General features: G+C 54.3%; 1 protein-coding gene and 1 non-coding gene across 2 annotated transcripts in view; one reads left to right on the top strand and one right to left on the bottom strand.

Moving 5' to 3' along the window:
* Window positions 1-23815, top strand: part of Cmklr1 (chemerin chemokine-like receptor 1) — a 39188-nt gene that overhangs the window by 3962 nt on the left and 11411 nt on the right. The gene's annotated exons all lie outside the window — the stretch shown is intronic.
* Window positions 1691-1793, bottom strand: LOC125349848. Its single transcript, XR_007210644.1, has one exon. It is a non-coding gene; the product is annotated as a U6 spliceosomal RNA (small nuclear RNA).

Raw genomic sequence — 23815 nt, 5'->3', positions numbered from 1 at the left:
GGCGCTGTGGCTCAAGAGGTAGAGTGCTAGCCTTGAGCAAAAAGAAGCCAGGGACAGTGCTCAGGCCCTGAGTCCATGTCCCAGGACTGGCAACAAAAACAAAACAAATAAACAAAGACTGGGTTTTTCCACTGTGCCCACTGCAAACACGATGTCCCTAAGCCAGGTCTGGGATACAGGGAGAGGGCCTGTTATTGGCAGCCACTTTGTGTTACTTCTGGTTTCCAGTGGCATCAGGGAAGTAGTTGATCTTCTTTTGGACTCTGCGCTTTAGCAGCAAGGAACATAAATTTTGATGCCAGAGGTAGTACTTTTATTTTTATTTTCTTTGTGTGAGTGAGTGTATGTGTGTGTTTGTGTGTGTGTGTGTGTGTGTGCACGTGCACGCATATGTGTGCATGTACTGGTACTGGGGCTTGAACTCAGGGCCTTACACTCATTTTTTTTTTCCCCACTCAAGTCTGCGTGGGCTGGCTTGGAATGGTGATGTTCAGATCTCAGCCTCCTGGTAGTTAGGATGGCAGGCGGGAGCCAGAAGTACTCTCAAGGAAGCTAATGTTCCTGTGGGATGGTGTGCCGAAGTTCAGCTCTCAGCTTTGCCTGCCACTTCCCAGCTTGCTCACCTGTGACAGGATGGAGTGAGTTAATGTGCACGAAGCAGTCTAGGGAGTCTCAGGCTGGAGAGGAACTTGGGGCCAGGCCCTTTGTTCCTTGCCTCTTGGTTCTGCTTGGTTGCGTGTCTGGCTGTCCTCTCCCCCACCATGGCAATCCTGGGAGTTCCACACGCTTCTACCCACTGAGTCAGCAGGAACAGTTGCTGCAGGGGCATAGTCAGTTCTGCTTTCTTGGGGGAGGGGGTACAGGACTTGGGTTCTGTGATCTGAGCTCTGGCTTCATGCTGATTGAGCTCCCTCCTGTGTAAGGATAGGTATGTGTTGGGGTGGTGGTGGTGTCAGATCTGTGTAAGCAACAGCTGGCACACTTGGCTTCCTCCTGAAAATCAGGGAGGAGAGGGTGAGGGGGTGGAGGAATAGGATGGGGGCGGGCTCTGCAGCCAGGCAGTCTTGGATTTGAATCCTATCTCTCAGAACTTGGAAAAGTCACACCATTGCATCCCAAACGGGCTCATCCCTTGCACTCTGAATTTGTTTAACAAAATTTCAGAATCTGTAAGTCCCTGTGTGTTAGATGGGGTAGGAGTTTGTGGAGTGAGTGTATTAGTTTCCTCTGCTGCAGCAACAACAAATTACTGTAAGTTTAGTGGCCTGAAGAAGCTCTCCCATTGAGCCACTCCTCGGTTCTGGTTTTCTTATCACCATAGAGACCCGAAGTCCTAAAATTAAATCATAGCTGGGATGTCTCCTACCTTTGGAAGGCCTTTAGCCGGGGTGGGGTGGGGAAGAGGGGGTGAACCTACTCCTTTCCGCTTCCAGACACTAAGGGCCACTGTTTCTTTCTTTTTTAAAATATGGAATGCGGGCTGGGGATATGGCCTAGTGGCAAGAGTGCTTGCCTCTTATACATGAAGCCCTGGGTTCAATTCCCCCAGCACCACATATACAGAAAACGGCCAGAAGTGGCACTGTGGCTCAAGTGGCAGAGTGCTAGCCTTGAGCAAAAAGAAGCCAGGACAGTGCTCAGGCCCTGAGTTCAAGCACCAGGACTGGCCAAAAAAAAAAAAAAAATATATATATATATGGGATGCTTCACGAATTTGCATGTCATCCTTGTGCAGGGGCCACGCTAATCTTCTCTGTATAGTCCCAATTTTAGTATATGTGCTACCGGAGTACTGTTTCTTTTTTTAACTAATGATTGAGTCAGACCCGCAGAGCACTGACCAATGAGAATGGAAGTAGTTCAGACAGGTGGAACACTGACCAATGAGCATGGAGGTAGTTCAGATTAGCAGAACACTGACCAATGAGAACAGAAGTGGGTGTGGACCACCACGGGGCAGTGCCAGGGTGTACTAAGTTAAGTGGCCATCAGGTATGTGGTCATCAGGTATGTGGCCTCAGCGTCAGGTCTGGCATCATTTCAACTGAGTTCGAGTCCCTGCTTCGGCATGTAGGAGCTCTGAGCAAGCTGGCACTTGGGCTGAGCCATGATGGGCTGGCAATAAGTCTCCCTAATACCCAAGTATAGGTTCAGCATGATGGCATAGCCCCGCCTCCCCACAAGACATCCTCGATCTCCAGGCTGGGCCTGTCTGTGCCAGGCATGGATGGTTCCAGAGTCAAGCCCCTTCTGTTTCTCCAAGCTGGGGATCAGGTCTGACTCACCGGCTACCAGGAGGTATACTTCCTGGGAATTCTTTATTAAAGATGTGGACTACCGGGGCAGGGGCAGTAAGAGCTGCCCTACATCTGGAAGGTTCTAGGATCCTGGTTGTTGCTATTCCCTAGCTGCCAGAGCCTGCAGCTCTCTGTTGTGCACTCAGTGCGGTTCGTTTCTTTCCTTTGCAAGTGTCTCTATCTGCTTCTGGCTCTACACAGAGCCGTCCCTGTTCTCTTCCTGAAAAGGACCACTGCACTGGCTTACCCCATCTCACCACCTTCCCCACTGGGTCCCAGGCTGGCTTCATGGAGATGTTGCTGATGGTGGATGGAACCTGGAACCCAGGTGGAGAAGTAGGCCGGCATTGGCTCACCCATGACCAGGGCAGGCATGGAAGACCTCTCCTACTTCTCTCCAGGGCCAAACCCCAGCATTTCAGTAGCTTATGTCTGGGCTCCAAACCAGGTTTACAGATAGTGGCTTGAAAAGACTGACTCGTTCCTCCTCCACATTTGGGGTGAGCTCTGAAGGATTGCTTTATCTCTGGTCTCTGGGATGTTGTTACGTCACTGGTGAGCTGTGTCCAGCTAGGAGCTCACTGGGACTGGGCCATTTAAGATGAGCTCACAGCCTCTAGGACTTTCTCTCTCTCTCTCTCTCTCTCTCTCTCTCTCTCTCTCTCTCTCTCTCTCTCTCTCTCTCGTCTCTCTAGTGGGATTTCTAGAGTTTTTCAACCTGGAGGCTCAGGGCTCTGCAACAGTGAGAGATAGCAGAAGCTTCCAGGCCTTCTGAGAATTAAGCTGGGCCTGTTGCTTCTGTCATGATGTCTTGGTGTCACTTGTCCAGCCTAGACCCAGGGAGAGGAGATAGAATCCAGCTCTTTTTTTTTTTTAAATTAAATTTTATTGACAAGGTGGTGTACAGAGCGGGTACAGCTAGAATCCAGCTCTTGATGGGAGGAATGGCTGCTGTACATGGAGGGAGAGAAAGGATAAAGTCCATCTGTAAGAGACAGTCACCCAGACTTGATCTTAAACCCCAAAGGTGGCTATCTCATCTGAGAGGACCATTTGTCATCTCTGAGCAAGTCTTACCATCCCGTTATCCAGAGGGATAAACCGGGACTCAGCGGGGCGGGGGGGAGGCTCTGTGTAAGGGAGGGCTGGGGCTCAGCTAGGGGGAGGGCTCTGTGTGTGTGGGGCTGGGGCTCAGCTAGGGGGAGGGCTCTGTATGAGGGGGGGCTGGGGCTCAGCTAGGGGGAGGGCTCTGTGTGTGTGGGGCTGGGGCTCAGCTAGGGGGAGGGCTCTGTATGAGGGGGGCTGGGGCTCAGCTAGGGGGAGGGCTCTGTGTGAGGGAGGGCTGGGGCTCAGCTAGGGAGGGCTCTGTGTGTGGGGGGCTGGGGCTCAGCTAGGGAGGGCTCTGTGTGAGCGAGGGATGGGGCTCAGCTAGGGGGAGGGCTCTGTGTGTGGGGGGCTGGGGCTCAGCTAGGGGGAGGGCTCTGTGTGAGGGAGGGCTGGGGCTCAGCTAGGGGGAGGGCGCTGTGTTGAGGGAGGGCTGGGGCTCAGCTAGGGAGGGCGCTGTGTGAGGGACAGCAGAGAGGATACAGGACAAGGCTCCATTCACATAAAATTGAACATGTACTGTGTGCTAGGAGAGAACACAGGGTCCAGGAGAAGCAAGTCTTGCACTCACCTCCCAGCAGAGAGGGAAGAAGTGCAAATAGACAGAGTGGGGTCCTCTGGTCCATTTCTTTCATGGTCCATTTGTCACAGCCAGGTGTCGCTTTTGATTGTCAGTCCCTGCTTGCTCACGTTTCCACCAGTGCCTGCTGGAAACAAGGGGGAAGGGTTGGGAGCTTTCGCAGAAGCCAGGAGACTCTGCTTCCCAAAGGAAGTCTGTATTTGAGCTGGCTTCAGGACAGGACTTGGCCTGGAGGTGGTTGGAGGAGAATTGGCCAGGAATAAAAGAGATTTCAGGCAGAAGGAGCAGCGTGAACCCCTGGTCAGTGTGGAGGATGCAGGGTTTCTAGTAGGCCTTGAAGGTTCCACCCATTTTTCCTGGGTGGCCCAGTGGGCTTCGTTCTGCCCTACCAGAATCCTCACCCCTCCTGCACTGTGCTTATGCCAGAGCATTCTGACAATGGAACCGTGCAGACAAACCAAAGCTAATTGAGTTAAATTCTAAGTCAGCCGAGGGCATGTTGGTTTGTGTCTTTATTCCATGGGTTGATTGGCCCACAATCCCGTTTAGAGAAGAGAATGTCTGTCTGTCTCTCTGTCTGTCTGTCTCTCAACTGAATAGTCCCCTCTCTTGACACTTCAGGAGTCCCAAGTTAGGTCTGGCAGTTTGGCACCAAGTGTCAAGTACAGATTCCTGGTGAAACTCAGAGCAAGGTGGTTTGTCCCATGGCTGCCGCGAGAAGACAGCAGTTCAGTGCATCTTCAGCTGTCTTCAGGGGTACAGACATGGCCTCAGGCTAAATAGAGAGAATTGGGTTGGTGCTGGTGGCTCACACCTGTAACCCCAGCTACTCAGGTGGTTGAGATCTGAGGATCATGTCTTCAAAGCCAGCAGGAAAGCCCATGAGATTCTTATTGCCAATTAAACTGGGAGAAAAAGTGGAACTTCTTTTTTAAAGCTCAAGTGGTAGAGCATTAATTTTGGGCCAAAAAGCTTGGGGACAATGCACTGTCCTTGAGCTCAAGCCCCAGGACTGGCACCCCCCCCAAAAAAAAAAGAAGACTTGGGGTCAGGGAATGAGAAAGGTGTACAGAGTCCAAATAGTCCCAGACCCTGAGCAGGAGGTCTGGCTGACCATGAGCTCAGTCTGTCTCTGGAGGGCTCCAGAGCAGCCGTTTATCACATAGACAAGCAGGAACAAGTTGCATGGTGGGTGATCTCCTGAGATTGTGGAGGTTTCCTTTAAGAGGATAAGAAGGCATTCCCTGTGGGAGAGGGGCAGTTTGCTTTCCCTGCAAGGTGCTTATTTGCGAATCCTGTCTTTCCTGGAATCCAAGGTGGTTGTAAAATGACCTCCACAGAGAACAGCAGAGATCAAAGGGCACATACACAAAATTGGGGTACTTTGAGTTCACGCTCAGAACCTGGCGAAAGCATCTTTTAGGTTGTGTCTTTCAGAGCTGGGAAGAAAGAAGGCATCTCCTTTGGGTATGGGCTGTGGGGCATGGCTCTGGTCTGCCCACAATCACCCAAGAGACCTTGCCAACCGCCCCCCCACCCCCAGTCAGCAGACCCAGCCGCTGGCATTCAAGGGCCCGCCAGCCTCTGGCTGTGGGAAGATGGGGTCAGTTGACATGAGGAACAGGGTTCAGGGAGGGAGGGTAATTTCCAGTGTCTTATATGACAGACTCAGCTCTCTGGGGGCTCTTCAGCTGTCAGGGATTTGGGTCATGAAGAAAAAGTTTCTTGTGTGTGTGTGAGCAACCATGGGGCTGGAGGAGGGTGAGCTCCCCTCACAGGCCCCATTCCCTCAGCTGTAAAGAGAGTACCAGATCGGGGCTGTGGGGAGGGAAGGAGGTTACTCAGGAGGCTGAGATCTGAGGATGGTGGTTCAAAGTCAGCCTGGGCAGCAAAGTCCATGAGCCATTTATCGCCAGTGAACCAGCAAAAAGCCAGAAGTGGAGGAATGGCTCAACCTTGAGTGGAAAAAGCTCAAGGACAGCACCCAGACCCTGAGTTCAAGCCCCAGCTCCAGCACGTAAAGAAAAGAAAATACCAGAAACAGGATTCTCTCACATGACATTGTGCATGGTCCGGAGTTAACCACACCGTGGCCTCAGCGTGAGCAGGCTGGCTCGGTGGGGTACCCCAGAACTCCTGTGCCTCAGCAAGCTAGCAAATGCCCATTCTGAACCCCTGCTTTACTCCCCTCCCCCCACCCCAGCCTTTCCCCCATCCTCCCTTCGGAGGCTCAGTTGTTTCACCCCTGGCCAGGGCTGAGCGGAAGGCGGGAGTGGAGACTGTCTAGCCTGAACAAGCTTTTCTTTTGCAATTTTTCCCTCCTCTGCCATGAAAAACAACAGACATGAAGGAAATTAGAAACAGGCCTGGGGGTGGGGAGAGGGCCTGTGGGCAGGGGCGTCAGCAGTGCAGGCCTCCATCTTCCCATTTGCCTGCTGGGGCTGGGGGGGGGGGGTACTGGGCAGTGTGGGCTGTCCCCTACCCAGCTCCTCTCTCCTCCAGAGTGGGCTGCTACCCCCCAACCCCCCAAGTATCTACACTCGGTGTTCAAAATCTCAGCCCTGCCCTGGCTGGGCTCATTGGTCCTTGTTCCAAGAGTTATTTCTGTCACTTTTGTCATTTGAAGGGCAGGCAGTTTCTACTAGGCTATGTCCAGCCAAGACATGGGCCAAACATGGCCTCTGGGGCCAGTCACGCTGCGTGGGCCATTGCAGACTTTAAAACAACTATGCTCCTGTCACATTCATCGGGGGTATGCAGGGAGATAGATACGCAGTCCTGTTCCACAGCCAGGGAAACTGAGGCCCGGGGTGGGGAGGGCGTGCATTCGCTTGCCCCTGCCTTCTCGAGCTCACATTACCTTGGTTGGCCAGCTATGCACAGGGCCCGGCCCTCTTGGCTGTTTTCTGTCTGCTGGATCTTGCAGTTTAACCATTTAGCTTGCAGCTGGGCCTGGATTTGAGTCCTGTACCCCTTCATTTCCAGTGGGGCACTCATGGATGGGTGACTCTCTCTGCCTCAGTTTCCTCTGCAAATCTGTGGTGACAACCTTTGTAGGATGTGTGGCAAGGACCCAATGGGGATGATCCACAAAGGAGTCCTGCGGGGGGGGGGGGGGTGGGGAGAACCATAGTAAGTCTCATGGAGGTGTATGGGGGGGGGACCTAGCACATATTAGGTCTCTTATAAAGCAACTATGTCTAAGGGCATGGTGCTTTCAGTGGGGGGGGGGGGGGCTGTGTCTCAGGCCCTCAGAGAACACATTCTGGAACAGCAGCCAGAGTTTTACACCCTAGGTCCAAAGATCAGGAGCCTCATGCTGAGCGGGGTCTGAGTCACCGCACCTGTGACCGTGGACATGAAGTGACAGGCCACTAGGTCAAGGGGGGAGGGAGGCCTATGGCTGGGATCATCCCAAGGCCCCCAGCAGCCTCCTCTGGCTCCAGATCCCCTGGACTGAGGCTTCTGACTTCTTTCATCCCCGGGGAGAAAGGTGTGTTCCTTGGGCTCCCTCTTGCCTCCTGGGATGCTTTCTGCCTCTTCTGGTGTCTAGAATAGGGCTGGTTTAATTAAATTAATGTGTGTGTGTGCACGTGCATGTACACGCACGCGCATGCACGCTCAGCCTGGGGCTTGAACTCAGGGCCTGGAGCATGCTGTCCCTAAGCAGTTTTTGTTGTTGTCCAAGGCTGTCCATGGGACAGGCCCCCAGGAGAGGGGTGCCAGGGGATGGGTCCCCAGGGATGGGGTGGTCCCAGGGAGGGGTGCCAGGTGAAGGGTCCCAGGGGATGGGTCCCAAGGCCCCCAGTTGTGTAGAGCGACAGCCCAGCATTTGTGAGGCACTTGTCACAGTTTGGGGGGACAGGATCTGGTATATCACCCAAAGCCCGCTCCTTCTCTCAGGGACAAGAAAACCCTCACTCTAAGTTTGAGGCCAGGTGTTTTATTTTAAAGACATACACAATTATTTTGAGGGCATACACTATTAACAACAACAACAAAAAACCTTGAGGACTTTTCATTCAGCACCATCATAGATGCGAACATTTACACACAAAAATCATGTCTCTGAGACTGGGCATGGTTGATCACCCCTGTAAAGCTAGTTGTGAGGAAAATGGAAGAGAAAGGAAGGAAACAGGCCAGGCTCGATCTTCCACAGGCCAGGATTGTTTATTGGGATATAGCAGTGAGGGGCAGCAACCTTCCCATGGAGATTGTGCAAAGAGAGGGTTTAGGTGCTGAGGTCAAGCAGGAAGGCGGAGGTTAGGTCTGGGGTGATGGTGGGGCCCACAGTGGAATGTTTAAAGCAACTTTCCCATGGAGATTGTGCAAAGAGAGAGTTTAGGAGCTGGGTTTTTATGGGGTCAAGCAGGAAGGCGGAGGTTAGGTCTGGGGCAGTGGGGGGCCCACAGTAGAATGTTTACAGCCAGGCTTAGGTGGACTCCTGGCCGGCATCTGGCAGTCTGTGCATATCTTTGGTGGGTTGCCTGGTATCTGTATGTACCTGGGGAAACAGGGTAGGGGTCAGTCCTTCCTATTCCATCTTTTTTTTTTTTTTTCTGGCCAGTCCTGGGACTTGGACTCAGGGCCTAAGCTTCTTTTTGCTCAAGGCTAGCACTCTGCCACTTGAGCCACAGCGTCACTTCTGGCCATTTTCTGTATATGTGGTACTAGGGAATTGAACCCAGGGCCTCATGTATACGAGGCAAGCACTCTTGCCACTAGGCCATATCCCCAGCCCCCCTTCCTATCCCATATTTAGACACATAAAATGAGTAGGCAAAGAGGAGAGAGACATGCCCTTCACTAGAGCCCAGGGAGGCTGAGACAGGAGGATGGGGAGCTTGAGGCCAGCTCGGGTTACACAGTAAGGTCCCATCACAAATGAAAAACAAAATAAACCTATGTACATATAGGCATGAATACACTCACTGCATGTATGCATATGTACTATATAATTATGGCCCTCGGAAGCCTTTGGGTCCTATTTAGAGAGAAGACAAGCTGGCCTGGCCAGTCAGGTAATTCATGTGCAAGGTCTTGAAGTAGAAAGCCAGGCACTGGTGGCTCATGCCTTTTAGCCACTCAGGAGGCTGAGATCTGAGGATCATGGTTCCAAGCCAGCCTGGGCAGAAAAGTCTGTGAGACTCGTTATCTCTAATTATCTATGAACAGCTGGAAGTGGAGTTGTGGCTCAAACTGGTAGAGTGCTAGCTTTGAACACAAAAGCTAGCCAGGAACATAAAAGCTCAGGGATGGCTGGCGCCCAGGCTGAGTTCAAGCCCCAGGGTTGACAAGAAAAACAAAACAAAACAAACAAAAAAAAAAAAAAAAGAGGAGAGAGAGGAAATGAGGTAGAGAATCTGAAACCTGAGTACTAGATCACAGTCCCCAAACCCCAGAGGTCCCACTTTAGGCGTAGCCACTGGCCTCCACAACCCTGAGGAGAGGGGGCGGGGGTGGGTGGGAGTAGGGTCTGCAGTGTTAAAAGTCCTGGTCACAAGTCTCATCAGGCCTGGCCTGTTTCTGGAGGCTTGGTGGCTGGCTGGTTACAAGACAGGTAGGCTTGGTGGGACCAGGGGTTGAGGGGTTTGTTGCCTTTGATTGAGATGCTCGGCCTCAAATCCTGTTCTTTCTGGAGCCTGAGGTGTCAGGTTGACCTCCCTGGGACCAGAAAGCACAGCTGTGAAGTGGGGGTGGCTGGGTTCATAGGCTCAGTCTCTGACAAATCCATTGTGTACTTGAGGAAACAGGAACACAGGTTAAGTGACTATCTGGGGACACAGAGCTGGTGAGTGGCAGGGCTGGGATTTGAAACCCAGGTAGCCTTAAGCACAACGCTTAAGCTCACTTTGGTTGAGTCGGTATTTCTGTCTGTTGTATTACATCTGTGATCAGGGGAGAAGAATGAGTGCAAGAACATTCTAGAAGCCTCTGTGGTGAGTTTTGCCCAGGACAGAGGCAGAGCCTGAGATGGAGGTTTGGGTGGACTTGCTGCATTGGCTCAGGCGATGACAGCCAGGCAGACTCAGACCCATGGTCAGGGCTGGGTCTCATCTCTGCTAAAAGTGCTGAATTGTTTTGCTCATTGTGCATATTTTGCACTAACTTTAAGTTGGAAAACATTGGGCTAAAGCTGGTCACTGGTGGCTCACGCCGGTCATCCTAGCTACTCAGGAGGCAGAGATCAAAGGATACTGGTTTGAAGGCAGCTGGGTCAGGACAGTCTGTAAGATTCTTATCTCCACACGTGGGGCTGTGGCTCAAGTGGTGGATCTCCAGCCTTGATCAAAAAATCTTAAGGGATAGCGTCCAAAACAAAATAAAATATTGTACCCAGACATTGTTGGTGATTTGGGGGAGGGAGTGCCCCCCCTCACTCCGCTGGCATTCACACACCCAGCTCTGCACCCCAGAGATGATGGGGTGGTCTATTTTCTGCCGCTGACGACACCATCACTGTGGCCTGGATAAGTTGTGAAAAAACAAGTTTTATTTGGGTTCATGGCTCTGGTCATCTGGCAATGTCACATCTGGGGAGGACCTTGTTGCTGGCAGAGTCCCAAGGTGCCCCTGGGCAACATAGCCACCCCCCCCCCCCCCCGCCACCAATATCTCGTAGTGAGTTTTGGGGGGGGGCATGCTGGCAGGGAGGGACGGAGCCCTAGAGGATGCGGCCTCACCTGGAGACCACGTGAAATGGGCCCCAGGTAAGATGTCTGGCCTAGAGCAGTTCTCAGGAAAGGGGTGGGAGAAGAGGAGGGGGAAGGATGAGGGGGAGGAGGAGGGAGAGGGGGAGAAGGAGGAGACAGCATGGGCTGCTTGTTCCCTCATAGCCTCTTCAGCTGGAGGATGGGTGATTTGGATCCCACTGTGGTGTGGGTGTGTTTGGGGGGAGGGCTGTCCCAGCACACCCTCGGTGCTATGCAGGAGCCTTGGATGCTTGATTGTTTTCCAGGTTCTGCTTTTTCAGTGGGGGCAGGGGCAGGTCTGGTGGACATGGGCGTGGCACCGGCCTCAACTTTTGTCAGGAGGAGGAGGAGGGGGAGGAGCGGGGGAGGAAGAGGTGGAGGAGAAGGAGGAGGAAGAGGAGGAGAAAGAGGAGGAGGAGGGGGAGGAAGAGGAGGAGGAGGAGGAGGAGTAGGAGGAGGAGGAGGAAGAGGAGGAGGAGGAGGAGGAGGAGGAGGAGGAGGAGGAGGAGGAGGAGAAGAAGAAGAAGAGGGAGGGCAAAGCTGGTCAGATAACTATCTGTGGCTCAGGCCAGGATCCCAAAGGCAAAGGGAAGAGGAGCCTGATGGTTGGAGAGAAAGGCGGACAGCGCCAGAGAGGAGAGCAGAGGTTTGATCCTGGCACATTGAAGGGGACACAGTGGGGTGGGGGGGCTGCCACAGAGGGGGGGCTTGCCGAACTGGGAGGACTGTGGAGCACGAGAGTGGTGGGACTCTGAGCCTTCTGCAGGAGAAAAATGCTGCAAATCGCCTCCTGGAGGTTGGGGGTGGGACACAGGGCTTCTTTCTAGCCAGGCCTGCCTCCCCCGCTTGGGGTTTCAGGAAGACCCCAGGGTGTTGCTTAGGTTCTCCCACAGCTGTCAGAGCCAGCAACCAGGGAGGCCCCGGACAGTGAGAATGGTCAACAGGGAATCAGCTGCCAGGTGCTCATATCTCCTGGTGGCAGAAGGTCTGGCAAGATGGTTTCCCTCCCTCCCTCCCTCCCCTTCTACTCCTCCCTTCCTCCCTCCCTTTTTGCTTTCCTAACTTCTTTCCTTCTTTTCTTTTTTCTTTTCTGGTGCCAGTACTAGGGCTTGAACTCAAGGCCTGGGCACTGTCCCCGAGCTTTTTTGTTCAAGGATAGTGCTCTACCACATGAGCCATAGTACTACTTCTGGATTTTTGCTGGCTTTGAACCTCGATCCTCAGATCTCAGCCATCTGAGGCGTTAGGATTTACAGGTGCCCAGTTTGTTTGTTTGTTTTTTAAATCATCTTTCCATAGAAAGATACTTCCTTGGGTATGTAAAATGCCCTGAGTTTGTTCTCCACCATTATAAAACAAATGGAAAGTAGCCTCAGCAAAACCATACTTCCTTACAATTAAACCACATTTATGCCTGTCATATAACAGTAAGATTCATAATCATATTCAACAATAAAATAGTTGTTGACTATAATTATATAGTAACACTAATATGTTACCAGTAATATAATAAACAATATATTAATAATATACTACTAATAATATAATTAAAATAGTTGTTGAATGATATTGATATTTAACATGTACCATGCATTATTAATTTCTTGAGTTTTCTGTTTCTTTTTTTTTTTTGTTTTTTTTTTGGCCAGTCCTGGGCCTTGGACTCAGGGCCTGAGCACTGTCCCTGGCTTCTTCCCGCTCAAGGCTAGCACTCCGCCACTTGAGCCACAGCGCCGCTTCTGGCCGTTTTCTGTATATGTGGTGCTGGGGAATCGAACCTAGGGCCTCGTGTATCCGAGGCAGGCACTCTTGCCACTAGGCCATATCCCCAGCCCCAAGTTTTCTGTTTCTTAACTTATCTCCTAACACCTACTCCATGTGCCTGTGTTTTCACAGGTAGGGAAACTGAGGCATAGAACTTCAGCAATGGAGAGGTCTCACAGGAGCTGGGTGGCAGAAGTGACATTCACACTGGGCTGTTTCCAGGGCTTTAGCCATCCTTTCAACACCACACGCTGAACATGGCTTTGGGGTCCAAGTCCTGGCTTCTCGCTCTTTGAGCTGTGTGCCCCTGATCAAGTTGCTTGACACCTCTCAGCCTTAGACTTCCTTCACTGTGAGGTGCAGTGGTCAAAGTAAGAGGTGGGAGTGGGGTGCCACTAGGATTTCCTGTGACTCAGTGGCTTCTGGAGGCTCAAGGAGCTGGGAGGCCCAGCAGGGACACAAAGGCTCCTCTGTGAGCAGCTTAGGACCCTTGGGAGATGGGCTGGAAGGGCTTTCCAGAAGGACTGAGGACTCTGGCCCAGGGGTGGACAGGACCCTGTCCTCTTAGATCCTGGATAAAAGCTTCCTTTGAATTCTTCCCTGAGGAGGCCGAAAGGCCAGGCCTGTTTCTGGAGGATCCGAGCTGCTCCACCCTGGGGGCTTTGCCGTCACAGCTTTCCTTTAGAACTGAAGGAAAAATGGAAGCTAGCTATGACCTGAGGGTCTGGCTCACAGGGATGCTCTTGTTCACCAAACCGCCTCCAGAATTCTGTTCCTGTGCTCAGGTTCCCGCCTCTGCCGACGCCCAGCCCAGGCCTTCACTGGGCTGGGCACCCAGAGCCCGCTCCACTGGCCTGGGGAGGGGGGGTGCTTCAGGCGGGGCTGCTTGCAACACAGGCGGGGGCATTTCTTCCTGTGGGTGTTCTCAGAACCGCCAAGGAATCCAACAATGGACATCGCTTACTGACCGACAAGTGATGTATTGAGGATAAAGGGTTTTTGAGGACACGGGTTCGAGACAAGGGAACAGCGCTGCTGCGGCTGTGCCAGTATGAAAGGGCCAGGACAGCTGTCATGGAGTTAGTGGAGATTTTGTTGATTGTCTGTCTGTCTACTGTCTGTCTCTCCTATGGTCCTGTTTGATCATCTGTCTCTTTTTCCGGACCCTGGTTTAAATTTTGTGCCTGTGGAAAGGCTTGAGGGCTCTGTTTTCCTATCTGCATTCCATCTGGCCAATCTCAGGCTAAACTTGCGTCTCTGTCTCTCCTGGCCTGTCTTGCTTATGTTCTGCCCGGACCTGGCTCATTCTCTTTCCATCATGACTTCGTAGATGCCCCCTCCTGCCCTCCACATTCCCGACTCCAGGTCCCCCACAGCACCCCTGAGAACCAGTGTTGTCTCTGTTTGATAAACAATGTGGGGGCTGAGGAGTGGGAAAAGAAAGGGCTCACACAGATGGGGTCAGGGAGTGACGCTTCCTGTGGGACTTTGTATGGAAGACGCAAGGGGCCATGGGTACCCACGGCGAAGACTCTGAAAATGTTCTGGGTGGGTGAAGAAAAACAGAGCATGATGAGTGCACATTAAGGGGGTGTCAAGGCCCCCCTTTGCTCCCACAGGAAACCAAACCTTGAAAACCCTAGATGCCGTGAAGGCGCAATGAATTAGCATTTCAGCAGGAGCGGATGGTGACAACGCGTGTCCATCCCATTGTAACATTGCGATGGGAGGAAACTGCCAAAAAGCCAAGTGCTATTTCCAGGAAACTGTTTTCATTTTTTAAAAAAAATATTCTGGTAAATCAATAACAGAATACTATGTAGCCACCAACAAGAATGAGTATGCTTTTTTCACAAACCAGTAGAAATCATCGCCAAGCCCTACTGTTAGGTAGGAAAGGCCAAGCGCAAACTGGTGTGGGCAGTGTGCTATCTTTTCTGCCAAACAGGAGAGGAATTTGGATATACATTTGTGTTTGACTCAAACAGGAGAAATTAATACCGGGAGATGGGCACATTGAGAATCAGGTGGCTGGTGGTAGGGTAGGTGCAAGGCCTTTGATTTTTACTTTCTGTAGTTTTAGCTTGTTTGAATGTTACCCATTAGATGGAGTTGCTTAGCCAGATATATATATTTTAAAGCCAAATTGCAATACTGAATGGCCATCCATTGCTGTACTTAGTGTTACTATATTATCACTGACTATGTTAATGTTATTATGAATACATTATGTTATTAGGTACAGCATAAACTCCAACGTCTGCTATTCTCACCACCATGACTGCCTTGCTTATAGCACATGGACACTGGGACTGTTGAACCCATCTTTGCCTGATTCTCCTTTTTCTGGATGGTATAAAGAGCAGGCTCTTTCTGGTCCCCCTTGAATCTACTTCCCAGTGTTCACGATGTCCTGGTGGCTGGGATTGGAGCCTGGGGGCCTCCCATGGCCATCGGTGGCCAAGCTGAGGTCTCCCAAGCCCTTGGTGCCATATTTGTAGGAATAAATAAATGTGTGGGCACATGTCCAACCGAGAGCGGGACAGTTACCCAGGAGCCCTTGCTCTATCCCCAGCTCCTGGACCTTCACAAACATAGCCCCAGGCCACCATCTACCAGGCCCTGTTCACTGAAATTTCCTCATGGCCCAGAGTATGACTCAGTGGTGCCACACTGGCCTAGTGTACACAAGGCTCTAGGTTCAATTCCCAGCCACCACAAACAAAAAGAGAATCCATCCATCCATCCATCCATCCATCCACCCTTTCCTGTTATAGTCATCCATAACCCCTGGTGAGGGCTGCCTAGCTCTGGCCAGGTGGCCCTTGGCAGTTGTGACATGCCTGCCCTCCCTTGTTTTGAGGGCTCTGCCTGGCTCATGGTCTCTGGGGAGTGTGGAAATTCTCTGTCACCAACCCCAGGAATGTCTTGCTGCTGCATCAGTGCCCCAGGCTTTTTCTGCCAAGGCATGGACAGTGACATTCCTGCACCCATCCTCCCCATTCCCTTGGTTCCTTTGGCTCCAGGGAAGAGTTCTTTCTTCTCTAGGTCCTGTCTTGTCTCTACGTCTCTCTGTCCCTCAGGGTCTTTGCCCCCTACCTCCAGTCTTGTTCTCTCCTTCTGTCAACCAACCCTGGCCTAAGTCCCCCTGCCCTGTCTCTGGGTTTCTCTTGTGATTTCCCCCCCTCTCCCCCCCATCTATCTAAAGCACAATGTTACCTCCACCTCTGCCCTTGCATCTCCTCTCCTCCTTCCCTCCCTCCCTCCCTTCCTCCCTTCCTTCCTCCCTCCCTCCCTCCCTTTGTGCTTGCTTGCTTGCTTGTTTTCTTGCTTTATTCCTTCTAGTCCTGGGGCTTGAACTCAGGGCCTGAGCTTTTTCACTCAATGCTAGGGCTCTCTCCCTTAACACACAGCTCCACTTCTGGCTTTTTTGTTGGTTTATTGGAGATGAGAATCTCATGGACTTCTCAACCTTTGCTGGCTTTGAACTGGGATCCTCAGGCCTCAGCCTCCTGAGTAGCTAGGATGACAGGTGTGAGCCCTCAGCACCCAGCTCGTGTAGGACGTTGCTTGTCACCCGGATCCTTGTCCCCTCCTAATTCCTCAGATGAACCCCATTCAACCCCCTCCCCTCCCCCAACAGCATGGAAGCATACACAAGTGCATCACAAGCTGGAGGGGCATTTCCCTGACCTGCCAGGGGGTACAGCAGTGGCACAAAGGTGGCATGGCCCCCATCAGAGCCAGGTGGGGGCTGCTGCCAGGGAGGGAGGGGAACCTGTGGCCAGAGGGACGCTCGGGGCCAGGCCACATAAACACGGCAGGTTGCTTTAGCTCAGTTTAGTTTAAAAGCTTTCCAATGACTCCATGGATCTTTCTAGAAGTTCTGTCCTTGGGGCATTTCAACCCCCTGGTTGATAGCAGTTGTGCCTCTTTTAACCCCATCGCCCAAGGATGGCCTGGTTTGAGCTCATTTCCTTCCACACTGGCAGAGCGGGCTGCCCAGGCTGGCGGGGGTCAGCCAGCCAGGGAGAGCCGGGTGGGGCGGGTGCACAGCCGCCATCCATCACCAGAGGCGACAGACCTGCCATCCTCCCAGCCTCTCCCAGGGTGACTTCCAGGAGTGTGGAATGTTCTCTGGTTTCCAACCCGCTTTCCGGTTTCTGCGGAGGGTGGGGAGGAAGAGGGCGTGGGGGGGGGCGTTCGAGGCCAGTTCTGGGGTGCGAAGTGGGAGAGGGCTGAGGGCAGCTTGGCCTGATTTCCCAGAGCCTGGGAACAGGGTGGGGTCTCGGGCTCCACTGTCCTGGCTTCTGGCAACGGTACTGGCCATTTGTCAGCTGCCTGGACGGCGGCCTGGGAATTCCAAGGGGGTCAAACCTGCCCAGCTACCCAGGCTCTGTGCCCGGCTGTGAGTGCCCACTCTGCTTTGCTTAGAGCCACCCAGGACTTCCCAGTGCCCACCCAGTAGTGTGACAATCTCCAGCACTTTCCTCCCCCCCACCTTCTGCCACCCCACCTGCTTTTTGAACCCCCAAACCACACTTTATTGCACACATATTTCCTCTCCAGGGCTCCCTCTGGCAAAGATTTTAAACCTCGTAAAGCTCAGCTCAAATGTCACCTCCTCCAGGAAGCCCCTGTGATTTCCCCACCATGTTCTCCTTACACACAGCCAAGGCTGCAGCATGGCTGCCCTGTGGGTGGGCAGGACACACAGGTGACTAAGGGGCTGACAAGCAAAAAAGACCAGCTCCCCCTCCCTCCCCACTTCTCTCCTTTCTGAAACAGCAGAGACTCAGGCAGTATAAGGGGGGGGTTACTTGGAAGGGGTGAGGACTACAGCAAATCCCATTTTGTCTGTAGGCCAGGCCCAGATGGCCAGGTGGCATCTCAGGTGACCATGTGATCTGTCCCCACACTCAGAGCAGGACTGCCATCTTATCCCCACAGCACGGGCACAAAGGGAGGCGACACTTACAAGATGCCCATTTGTGGCTTTTTTGTTAAATGGATGTATGAGTAAATCTGTGCTGTTTCTAGCACCAACTACATCTGGTCCTGTCCCAGGACCTTTGCACTTGCTCATTCTACTTCCCAGAGAACGAGGAGGCTGCCTGTCTCCCTTTCCCCTTTTAGCCACACAGAGCGCCACTCAATGCCACTTCATCAGGCTTCTAGAGCCTTCTACTTCAACCTACCTCCCTCAACCTTAAATAGTCAGTCCTCTTTGTAGTTTATATGCAGCAACTATCATCATCTGCTGTGGGCATTGCTTTAGTGGGCACCACATCAGGCCTCCATCCACCACCGGGTCTGCTCTGCGGATGAGGAAGCGGAAGCACAGGAGAGCTAGTAGCCCCGCCTAGGTGGCCTTCCTTCCTTCACAATGTTCCCTTCCTTCCTTCCTTCCTTCCTTCCTTCCTTCCTTCCTTCCTTCCTTCCTTCCTTCCTTCCTTCCTTCCTTCCTTCCTTCTTCATCCCTCCCTCCCTCCCTCCCTCCCTTCCTCCCTCCCTCCCTTCCTCCCTTCCTCCCTTCCTTCTTTCCTTCCTTCCTGTCTTCCTTCCTTCCTGCCTTCCCCTCCCTCCCTGCCATCCCCTCCCTCCCTCCCTCCCCTCCCTCCCTCCCTCCCTCCCTCCCTCCCTCCCTTCCTCCCTCCCTCCCTCCCTCCCTCCTTCTCTGGTTCTGGGGTTTGAACTCAGGGCCTAGGCGCTGTCCTTGAGCCTTTCTGTTTTCAAAGCTAGTCTCTACCACTTGAGCCACACAGCACCACTTGCAGTTTCTTCTGAGTGGTTTATTGGAGATCAGAGTCTCTTGGACTTTCCTGCTCTGGATGGCTTTGAACCACAATCCTCAGATCTCAGCCTCCTGAGTAGCTAGGATGACAAGCGTGGGTGGCGAGCGCCTAGCTTTGCTTTCTTTATTATTCAGTGTTTTGGTTTTCCTGGTGGGCATCAGTGCCTGCAGCTCCTCCTGAGGGCAGCCTGCACCCGTCTTTCTCTGTGTTTCCAGCTGTGGGCATGGGGTGGGTGTTTCAAAGGCTGGAGCAACGGGACACGGTGGGCAGGGCTGGAGGGAGGACTCCTGGGTGCTGGGCACCTGGCCCAGTGTGGGGGGCTGAGTCAGCCGCCTGGCTGCCCCGCAATGGCCCCTCTGTTTTCTGACCGGTCCTTGGCACAGGTGCCAAACCGCAGGGCCCCAGGGCCCAGGCTCCCGCCCTGGAGGACGCACTTCCTGTCCTGGCTGGGGCCCGGGACGGCCAGCAGGGGTGTGTGAAGCCAGATGTGCGCCGGCAGCTGGGCTTGGGAAGGCCTGGGGGAGGAGCTGCCCTTTCTCCTTTGCTCCTGGGATGGGGGGTGGGGAGCAGACACAGTTCCCCAGAGGATCCCGCCAACATGGAGCTTTCCTCCAAAATCAGCTCACACACCGGGAGTGTGTGTGCAAGTTAGGGGTGTGACTAAGTGTGGTTGGAGACCTGGGGGGGGGGGGCGGGAATGGGGTGATGGGAGTGATGGTGGAGGCGCAGACGGTGACATTCCTATAAACACCGTCATGCGGGTGCTGCAGAGCCTCGGATGGCTCTAAGCAGAAGGTGGCCAGGTCTAATCGGAGCAGCTGGAAGCAGACGCCGGCCAGCGGCCAGCTCGTCCCCAGCCGGCTTTTTCTCATCCCCACCACCTGACTGTGCCCAGAGAGGTGAAGCAACTTACTCAAAGCCACCCAGCCAGCAAGTGCGGGGCTGAGGTTCAAGCATGGCGCTGCGTGGCCCACAGTGGGGCCACGGGGGAGCTGGGGGCTGGGCTAGGACCTCAGTGCTCCTGTCTGAGGAGCGGGGAGGGTAGGGGGGAGCCCCCGAGGGGCTGATTTGTTGGGTGTCTGTGGGCCATTTTCCTGCATGGCCTGGGTGGGTCTCAGAAGTAGAAACTGAGGCAGGGAGGTGTGCTTATCTCTTCACTAAGTGTGTGTGTGTGTGTGTGTGTGTGTGTGTGTGTGTGTGTGTACTGGTCCTGGATTTGAACTCAGGGCCTGAGCACTGCCCCTAGCTTTTATTTTGGCTCAAGGCTGATGCTCTACCACTTGAGCCACAGCTCCACTTCTGGCTTTTTGTAATTAATCAGAGATGAGTCTCCTGAAATTTTCTTCCTGGGTTGGTTTTGAACTGTGATCCTCAGACCTCTGCTTCCTGGGTAGCTGGGGTTACTGGCATGACCCAGGGCACCTGGCCTTCATGTCTGTAGCTATGCTTTCTCTGGAGGGCTGGAGTGGTGAGGAAAGGCTCAGAAGGGCCACGGCAGCAGCAGAGGGAGAGGGGGGAGGGGGGAGAGAAAGAAGGCGGAGGGTATGGGGGGTGGGGGCAGAGTCACAGCGTTGTCCACAGCTTGTGTCCAACTCAGGACCCCAGGGGCTGAGTGTCCTGGCTCCCCCACCCCTCCTCAGCCTCCACCCACTCCCAGGTGCATGGCTGGGCTCTTAGACTGCAGCCCACACGTGGGCTCAGAATGGTGGCCTCGTGGCCTCCCTCTTCCCCTGGTGGTCTGAGGCTCCTCCCACCAGGGAAGATCTCAGGGGGAGGTGGTGAGTTCGCTTCCAACCTCCCACCCAGGGGTGCTAGAGCGGCAAAGGACCCCTCGGGTCCCCCTCATCTGGACCCATGTTTCTGGTTTTATTATTTATACTTTGTCGGCAGCTGCTCTGTTTCAGCCACAGGTTGGAGAGGCCAAGCAAGCAGCTTGAGCCAGGGTTGCTCAGCACCGGGCGGAAACATGCTGTTTCTATCAGGGACAAACAGGGCTGGACTGGAGCCTCTGAAATGATCTCAACTCCAACCTCTTTGTTTTATAGATGGGGAAGCTGAGGTCCCACCAGATGAGAGAGAATTCTAAGGATGCTTGCTAAGTAGGGCCTGTAAAAAAAAAAATAGAATAGTATTGTCATTAGATTGTTGTTGGTGGTAGTTCTGGGGCTTGAACTCAGGACCTTGCTAGACAAATACTCTACCATCTGAGCCATGCCTTCAGTCCCTTTTGCTTTAGGTCCTTCTACCTCTGCTTCCCAAGTAGCTAGGGTTACAGGTATGTACTGCGGAGCCTGGCTGGATTCTTAATCTGGGGTTCCGTCCCGAACCTGTGTCTCACTAGCCACAGGACTTGGGGATGGCTCTCACTGTTGCCAGTCACTTCTTCCATGACCATTGTCTCTCCAGGTCTGGGTGAGTGGATGACCACCCAGTCCCTTTCGATGACTGGCACATAAACAGAGTGAAACAGAGTTCCTGTGCTGATTAGTGTCCCTACTGAAATCCTGGCCCCCCCCCACCCCCAACCCCTTGCGGTAAATCTCATACCTGGACAGGCTCTGCTGTGAGTTTAAAGGTGCTTCATTTGACAGAACAACCAGGAGAGCTGGGCATGCATAGGGTTAAGAGCAGGGACCCAGGAAAGCCAAGCCTGGGAGCCCCCCTGCTTGCAGGCAGGGCTGGAACCTCCAGGTGCTGAGGAGGAAGGGGTTGGCAGGCCCTGGGTGCCCCCTGGAGCTGTGTGCGCCTGTCTGTGTGAGGCTGGGGGCTGGGATAGCAGCCCCTCAAGGGGCCCCAAGTGTAAGCTACCAGCCCAAGGCAGTCAGGCGGTTGCTGGCCGGCTCCCTGCAGCCCACGCAGACGCCGTGGATTAAGAGCTGGATTAAGAACGTGAGTGGACTCTGGCTACATCCGGGATTAACTGAGCTGGTTCTGGGGCCTCCCAGGCCAGCACGCTGGACACATTCGGGATCTATTTACAGAGCTTAGGCCTAGCCGAGGTCCAGCCCTGCTGCTCTGGACATGGCTGGCCAGGCGGGTGGTACTGGGCTGGGGGTGGGGTGGGGTGGGGGGCGGGAGGGTCTTCTAAGCCTGCAAGAAGCAGATGAGGGCAGAGCTGGGTGCAGTCATACAACCCAGCTCAGGGCCTCAGCAGAGCCGGCCTGGCCGTTAGGATGAGAAGGTCACAGCACACAGTGGCTTGTGGGTTTGAAAATCTCTCTTTCCTTGTCCTGGTCAGTGTTCTGCTACTGTAACGCATGCCGAGACACCTCCGCTTAGAAGAAGAGAGGGTTATTGGGGCTCAGAAATTTCAGGCCCTGTGGCCTGAGTCTTGCTTTGGGGCCTGTGGCAAGGCAGAGCATCCGGGCAGAGGAGGCCAGGAAGTCCTGGGGTCAGTGTCTCCTTTGAGGACATGCCCCTGTGACCTCACTTCCTCCCACCAGGCCTGCCCTGGTGGGAGCCTTTTGGTGGGGGTGGGGGTGGGGGCAGGGGGAGAGACCTACCTGAGCCAGAGCATCGCAGAGCCTGGCCAGGAGCCAATGGTGGACATGCAGGTAAGCTGAATTCTGGATAGGACCGGGCGAATGTAGGGTTCAGGGAGGGGATGTGCTGAGAATCTAGTTTCTTCCTTCTCTTTTCCTTTTGTGCCAGTCTTGGGGCTTGCACTCAGGGACTGGGTGCTGTCCCTGAGCTTTTGTGCCCTAAGCTAGCACCCTACTGCTTGAGCCACAGCGTCGCTTCTGGCATTTTGCTGGTTCATTGGAGATAAGAGTCACAGGAACTTTGCTGCCCAGGCTGGCTTTGAACTGTGATCCTCAGGTCTTATCCTCCTGAGTGGCTGGGGTGACAGATACAGTGGCCCTGCCATGGGAGCAGACCGGCCACCCCCGAGCTGAGGGGCGTGGCGTGGCATGGTGCGGGCCCTCGGAGGGGAGCTGTGCGGAGCCATGGGCGTCTCTGTGTCCTCTGGGCCTGGCGGTCCGTGGTACTGGAGATGACACTTGGTTGTGTGGCACAGCAAGAGTCACTGTCCGTGTGCCCAGCCTCTCGGGCGGCATCCTGGGGGCTCTTTGCTTCTGCCCATCCTTTTGGTGCTCAAAGCTCCAGCCTGGTGCCACCCAAGCTTGAGAGAGAGGTGGGCAGCCCAGCCGGCAGCCTGGCTCTGACTCCCGCCGTGATGACTCAGCCCTTGCCACGCGGGGGGCGTGGGACAAGGGAGGAAATTCTCTCCCACCACAGCTAATTCTGTCCCGGGCCTGGCAGCCAGGCCTGCGGCTGCAACATCTGCAAACGCGCAGCGGCTTCCAGGCTCCGAGTCATTCAGAGTCTGGGGATTTGAGGATTACAACCCCGTGCCCCCCTCCCACAACCATCCTCTGGCCAGTCCAGAAGCCCCAGGCCGTGGGGTGGGGGCCTGCGGGGCCCACGGGGGGCCTGGGTTCCCATAGAACTGATGTGTTTAAGGGCAAAGTGTTTCAACCACTTCTGGAGGCTGTGGGCTCTGTGGTTGCCGAGTCTGTGGTTCAAACCCTAAGTCCATATTTAAAAGCTTTGCAAGATCTGGAGCCCGGGGCTCACAACTATCATCCTAACTACTCAGGAGGCTGAGATGTGAGGATCGTGGTTCAAAGCCAGCCTGGGCAGGAAAGTCTGTGAGACTCATCTCCAATGAACCACCAGAAAACCAGAAGTGGCTCTGTGGCTCAAGTGGCAGAGCACTAGCCTTGAGCAAAAAGCTAAGGGACAGCGCCCAGGCCCCGAGTTTAGGTCCCCTTGGTGCACGTGCACAATACACGCGTGCACACGCACACACACTTGTGCATGCATGCACACTGCTGTGCATCCTGAGCAGGTCACTTCACCTCTCTGTGCTTCCATCGGCAAATCTCTGCAGTTTCTGCCTCAAGGGCTCACATTGAACATGAGGCGTCTGGGGTGCACCGTGCACAAGAGGGAGGACACGGAAGCCTTCTGTGGTCTGAGGGCTGGAAGAGAGGTGTCCAGGCTGCCTGGCTGGCTGATCAGGATCAGGAAGGGGGTGGGGACACCGTGGGGCAAGCAGGGCCATTTGCTGAACAAGGGACAGCCTCCGGCGTCCCCAGGCTCCCACGCCCACGGGCCCTGATAAGACTCTGGTGTTTGGTCTGGGGCCCCGCCTGGGTGGATGAGAGGCAGACTGGACTGCAGGCTGGACGGCCTGGGTGCTGCTGCTGGCAGAACGCGAGGTGAGCCTGAGGTGGGGGGAGGGCTGAGTGGGGGGGAACGTGGGGGGGGAGGGGGCCAGGGTCAGGACTGGGAGGAGAAGGAGCTGGTGGACAGCGAGGTGAGCCCGAGGCAGAGGGTGGGCTAAGGGGATGGGGGTGGGGTGGGGTAGGGCATGGGGGGGGGAGGGGGGCAGGGTCAGGATTGGGAGGAGAAGGAGCTGGACACCGGAGATGGGGACACACGGGGGGGGGTGGGGTTGGGGTGGGAAGGGAGGGAGAGAGGAAGGAGCAGGCAGAGGAGCCCCCCACACCCAGGGCTCCCATTTGGCCAAGGGGCACAGGCAGGGTGAGGGCTGAGCAGATGGCCAGCAGCTGC

The sequence above is a fragment of the Perognathus longimembris genome, chromosome 3 (assembly GCF_023159225.1).
Source record: "Perognathus longimembris pacificus isolate PPM17 chromosome 3, ASM2315922v1, whole genome shotgun sequence".
Lineage (NCBI taxonomy): Eukaryota > Metazoa > Chordata > Mammalia > Rodentia > Heteromyidae > Perognathus > Perognathus longimembris.
This window is presented reverse-complemented; position numbering and strand designations above follow the sequence as displayed.